Here is a 6,884-nt window from a genome sequence, read left to right on the forward strand (position 1 = left end):
TTCTCTATTGTGGAAAACTTGTATTATGTGTGAGAACTGTCCAGCAAAACGTTTATTAATGCTAGTGGAAAACTGGCACACATACTCATCAATGAAGATTGCCCATTCGATATACTGAAGAGCTGGTATGCTGTTTCTGTATATAGTTTTAGTAGTCTCAGTTCCCTTTAAATATCTGTGTTTGTGATCTTCAGCTTTCATTATTTAGAGTTGAAGTCTGTGGCCGCCGAGTATCAGTGAATGATTGTAGTTCTGGGAAAGGGGACTGTTATAGGGCAAAACTCTTAGCAGGTGCTTCTGAAAGCTCAAGGTCATGGTAGGCACTCATGACAACTTGACAACCTTATAACTTATGAAAAACTAAATAAAGTCACTACACCAGAATTTATAGCCTCCATGCAGACTTTACGTAAGGATGGTTTAGACTTGGGCATTCTAACAAATCAGTAATATACAAGATTGAAGACTAGATGGAAGTCTGACAGAGTAGGGAGAGACATTCAATATGATGAGAGTGACCTGTGAAATATCTTCAATACAAGAGTGCAAGTGGTGATCAGGGAGGAGGTGTGGCAACAATAATTAGCAAAGGGAAAGGAAAAGGAAGGCATATGTGAGGAAATTAGGTTTTAAATGTAACTAGGAGATGGGAGGTTGAGAGATTTTGTAGATGTGTTAGAATTTGATTTTAATAAGAATAAAGAGACGGTAATGATGAGAGATAGGTATATAAAAGCTGAGTTAAGGATATGCTGAAGATGGGTAAGGCAAAAGTGTGGGATGCCAGCAAGGAGCAGATTACATTAGTCTAGATTTAGGATTGCCACCTCTGTTCTGGTAAAATACAGGACAGGGGTTATCAGGGGCAGATTGGGATCAAAAACCAGCCCGGGAAATTTATGGAAGCAGCCCTAATAGGGGTGGGGTCTGTCAAGTGCGCAGGATTACTGTTCAGAAGGGCCAATTACATGCAGGTATAGAAACTGCGCACCGCAGGATCGCAGCAAAATTTTAGGGGTGTGGCTTCATGTGGAAGGGGCATGGCCACATAATAGTGCCAATTCACATTACACCACACAGTAGTGCCGCTTATACACATTGCACCAGGTAGAACATCATATACACACTGCACCAGGTGGAGCATATTATACATATTCTGCCAGATAGACCACGTTCCACACTTTGCACCAAGTAGAACACGGTATACACTTTGCGCCAGGCAGAGCACATTATACACATTGCACCAGGTAAAGCACATTATACACTTTGCACCAGGTAGAGCACATTATACACATTGCACCAGGTAAAGCACATTATGCATATTACACCAGGCAGAGCACGTTATACATATTTCACCACGTAGAGCTCCTTATATACATCATGCCAGGAAGAGGCTCCTTTTAAACATTACTCCAGGTCTCTCGGAGTGGCTGCATGTGACGTCACAGCCACATCAAAAACGGGCCGGACATGCTGCTTTGTACGGACCACACCGAACAAACACCCCCCAACGGATGCCACTGTCAATCACCATGCGATTGCATCCTTCCAGGAAGTGATTGCATAGTGAAGGGTCACGCACATACAATATGGCCAGTGCATGTGTGCGGACCCTATAGACGTGAGCGATGCATGCAAATGTAGTGGATGCATCCATCAATGAACAGCCCCCAGAGTGTAGACGTGATGTATACTCTCAGACAGAGATGTATGTCCCCTTCAGTGTGAGAGTGGGAGTCTTTCACTTGTGGATGCGATGCCAGAATACAGGTAGACTAGGGAACCAGGGTTTAGTGATAACCACCCAGAAGTGCCCAGGATAGTGTGTGCTCCCATGGTGAGCTCCCCTCTGTCCCTTCCCCACCAACCTCCCCTCACCTCATTGCCTGGATACTTCCGCACCCGGCTCCCTGCTCATTAACTGCATATACACCAGCAGGGGCTGCCAGGGCTGTCCCACACTAAAGTGCACCAGTCAGTGTAACCTGCACAGAGCAGGGGAGACATCTCTCTGCAAGTATCCAGTGTGCGGGAGCTGGGGGAGGTGGCGCTACATCCTTGCGGCACAGTGTGACCGGCAGCACATCACTGCGGCTCCGGTTTAATGAACTTCTGCGCATACGCAGAAGCTCCAATAGCGTCAGCCGCAGTTTTATGTATCAGCCCGTCACGGAGAGAGAACAGCCATTCAGAGGAGCAAGGGACCCGGCCGACTGGCAAACTGTCCCGGTGAACTACAATTTGGAAAAAAAGGAGAAAAAGACAAAAAACTCTTTTTTGGGAGCACTCATTTGTTGTATTAGAAATAATATGTATAATAATAATAAATATTAAAACGTAACTTTTAATCAATCCTTGAATAAAGAAACTTTTGGACAAGAAGTTGGGACTCGTGTCTGTTATAATTAGTGTGTAAAAGAAATCTTATTTAATCTTTTTAACAAATGAGGTACAAGATAAATGAAAAGGTGAAAATATCAAAGAGATAGTAGAGGATACCAAATGGTTTCTTAAGGTCCCGTGTATCCAAGAAATCACTGTGCATGCCTAAATTATGGATATCAATGATAAAATTCATTCACGTGCACAAGCCGTTACGTGGTGTATTATATCAAGTGCCCTTGTGGACTCCTATACATTGGAAAGACTATCCGACAATTCAAAGAAAGAATTGCCCTCCACCGGTCCAGTATACGGGCAGCCACAGAAGGACGTGGGAGTGACCAGCCAGTGGCCCGACATTTCAAGGAATTTAACCATAGCATATCTTCCATCCGATACAAAATTATTGATGGATTCCTGAATCTTTAAGAGGTGGTAACCGGGTCGTACCATACTACAAAAAGAGGCTTGTTGGATCCATACGTTACAGACTGTGAAACCTTTGGGACTTAATGAACTACTATCATATACATGTTTTCTCTAATTTCAAGTTATCCTCTAATTATGTATTTATAGGTGTCTTTTAGGTGGCCAGTTAGGTGATTTTTTCTTTATATCATTCATATGGCCTTTATTGGCAGCCCATATTACTTAGTAATATAATTATTAATATTTATTGATGTTCTTTTTGAAAATAGTACATGGCCTTCATTGTTAGCTTAGCTTAGATCACTGATTATTATGACTACCAGCCCCCTTTTAGGTAGCATTAGTGTCCCCTTTAAAACATCACGAGTGTTGTCCATCAGAGTTATATTTAATTATTACTATTGCAGTTTACGATGACAAGGTTCCCGCTATGCTGTGGGTTCTCTTGCCTCCTGTCCCACTGTAGATGGTTGCACTGCATTATCCTTTAATTGATGGACATCTCATGCATTTTTTCTATAGCCATCTCTGTTCCCATGGTGATGGGTCACTCTGCACATCACTCCACGCCCACCTCTGACGCTGGGTCGCCGGCGCGGGTGAGTGCCAATGACGTCATCGGGGCTCTGCGGGCCCCGTGGACGGACTGCACACGCGGTGTTTGGTAATGTATAAATGTCTTCATGTTGTTTGTATACGATTGTCTTGATAAAAGGGGTAACACCCTAAAACGTTGACATAAAACTGTGTCTTTGGTGTACTTAAGAAAGTCTCTATGAGTGCCAGCTTGCCACTTTGCTATATACTGTCTCCAGAGAGCAGGGCACCGGAGCATATATAACCTTAAAACAGTGTTGGAGCGCCAGACATCTCTGCTGTGTATATATATATATATTTATATATATATATACATATACAATGTATATCTATCTATATATATATATATATATATATATATACATACATATTTGTATTTATATATGGAGGTGGGGGTGATATACATATATATATATATATATATATATATGTGGGTGTATGTATATATATAAATATATATATATATATATAAATGTGTGTGTGCGTCTATGTATGTATATATGTATGTATGTATGTATGTATGTATGTATGTATGTATGTATATATATTGTGGCAGAGACAGCAGTTTTCCATGTGAAAGTAGTGTGGAGGATCCAGACCAGGTTTTAGAAGCGGTAGCAGACTACCAGGTGTGTGATCAGCAGCTCCTGGGACTTTCTCATATAAGGGTTTCCAGGACAGAGTCACCTTGCTCTCGATGGTGGAATAGCTACCCGAGCGATAGGCTGGGTTGTGTGGGTTAGACTAGGGACCACTGGTGCCTATCAAGAGTCTGCTATGCTGTGAGTACCTGTATGCTACTGCCTGTAATACTGACTGTATGGAATCAACTGGCTACAGTATGTGGTGACCTGCTGTGCAAAAAAAACACAAAAGTGTTCATCTAAGTCCCCGTATGTGTGATCCTTGTCACACAAAAAAAAAAAAAAAAAATATATATATATATATATATATATAGCTGCATTATAAGGGCACCTCTATGGCTGCTGAGGAAGTCCCAGTGAAGCAGGGGGTCTGTCTGCAGTCTGTTCTATAGCTGCTGTCCCTTACTTGGCAGACCAGGATCGGCCATTGGTCCATCACGCACCAGCAGGATGGAGAGTCGGGAGGCAGCACCCGAGAATGGTCTTCCAGATGGTGCTGGCATCCATGAAGAAGTTAGAGGCGATGTGGAGCTCCATTCCTGGGGAAGGAAGCTGACAGGGGCCCAACGGGAGGCTCTAAAACACAGTGTAGAGGTGGTGGTGGGGCAGTCCCGTGGCTGGAGGGACAACCTTTTTGGGCCTCACATAGATCGCGACAGGAGCGCAGGAACTGAGGATAAATGTGCCCACTATCTTTGCCAGGCAGGTCATTCCCCCAAACTTATTTTTTTTTTTACAGGCAGACACAGCGTGCCACCCCCTCAGGTCCCGGCAGCCATAGGCAGCTGCCTAAAGCTGCCCAATGGAGGCGCCGGCCCTGCATCCACCCTCCTGTCAATTCAGCCGTCTGCCACTTCCGCACACTGCCTTAGTCACTCCAGCCTCCTGCCACTCCAGACTTTTATCCATGGTTATTCCACCCTATTGTCTCCTGTCTTTCCAGCCTCTGGTCTTTCCATCCACATGAGCACTTTCACCCCAGCCTCCTGCCCAAGCTTATATTTTGTTTCACACTCTCACATTAAAGGGTCGCACCTACTGCAGCCTGAAGGGAAAGGTGGGGATACAATGAAGGACTGTGGCAGTACTTCTGGATAGTCATCCTGCCATCCACGCTCAGCCTCAGCTTGCATGCTGCTGTTGGGGGGCCGTGCATAAAGGACAGGAGTATGAGCACTGCATAGGCGGAAACCACTATCACTCTGGGACTTGGAGACAGATCTGAGGCACACAGACTCACCAGTCACCACCAGGCACCACTGTGAGACCAGAAAGTGACACCATTCCTAAATACAGGACAAGCTGCATCTAGTATTGAATTAGTATGGGGTACAGCATGTCCCTGTCAATGAAGCATTCATGGTGAGGAAGGGCCTGAGTTTGGAAATACTGTGAGAGTTAAATGGCAGGATTGAGGAATGGACTGAATGTGAGTGGAGAAAGAAATTGCAGAGTCAAGGCTGATACTAAGATATTTTACTTGGGGAATAGAGGATATGGAGATGTTATTAATAGCATGCAGAGGCAGCTCGCCCCCCCCCCCCCCCCCAAACATAGAGAGGCGCCAATCATTTACAGGAGGAGCGATGTGCGGTCAGGTGAAAGACCGCGCATAACATCCTCCGCTAGAGATGGCTACTGACTCACTGTCTCAACACAGTGACTCGAATCATCAGGAAGTATGAATGATTCGAGTCACTCACTGTTTAATGAGTGGAGACAGCTGCAGCAGCCTCTCTCAGCCAGAGGGAGTAAACTCAGTGTGTCCTTCAGTCAGTGTGTTCTGCTGTGTGTCTTTAGCTGTGATTGGACAGAGGCTATACCAGGTGACACCCAGTGGGAGGGGGGAGGGAGCAGTCACGACTCACCAGTCAGTGAGTGCTGTGCTGCTGTGCCTGAGTCATGTCATGAATCATGATTCATCCTGAGTCTGCCAGTGAGTTGAGACAGTTGTACACTGTGACTCAGTGGATGGATCTGATTCATGCAGCATAAGCCTGCAGGAGGTGGAGCCCCTGTGGTACAGGGCTCTCAGCTCAGTGTTCTCAACTCACTGTTCCTGCTCAATGTGATCGTGGGTGGCAAACTCCCTGGAGGCTAGATAGTGGATAATATAATAAATCCAAGCCCACCTAAAATCATCCAACTAGCAATGTATGCAAAGTAAAAAAAAATGTTTTTATTTGGTTTAGTTACAGACTGAATGATGTGTTTTTATGGCTTTTAAGCTTTCTCTCAACCAGAAGTAATGTGCATATTCTATAACTAGTATGCAATAAGTGGTTATTAATAATATATCAACATAACACTGAATCTATGTTAATATATTATTAACAATCAGTGCATAAGCAACTGCATCCCCCAGATGCACTGCACAATCACTGCAGCTGAATAACTCCCTCCATGAGTCCAGCACTGATCTGCCAGCACTGGCAACTCACTGATTCATGTGCAGTCTCTGCAATACATTCCAATATAAATGAGTCATGACTCATGTGCCGAGACACTGACTCGAGACACTTCACTGAACTGAGTCATGTGTCTCAACTCAGTTCAGTGAATCATTTTGCCCATGACTATCCTCCGCTCCGTGCAGTGAACGTCCAATCAGGCCCAGCGCTACCCGCCCCGCAAGGTCTGCAAAGCAGGGAGGCGCTGTCCCTGCTCTGCTACCTTGCTGATATGCAGTGTTGCTGCCGGAGCTGCGCCTGTCACACTGACAGGCAGAGCACTGGCAGCATGAGCAGAAGCTCTTCACACTCTGCTCTCCCACCCACTGCACGCTCCTCCCCGCTGCACTAGTCAAAACAGGCAGCAGTGTCGCCCCTCCAG

This window comes from Pseudophryne corroboree, chromosome 9, assembly GCF_028390025.1.
Source record: "Pseudophryne corroboree isolate aPseCor3 chromosome 9, aPseCor3.hap2, whole genome shotgun sequence".
Classification (NCBI taxonomy): Eukaryota; Metazoa; Chordata; class Amphibia; order Anura; family Myobatrachidae; genus Pseudophryne; species Pseudophryne corroboree.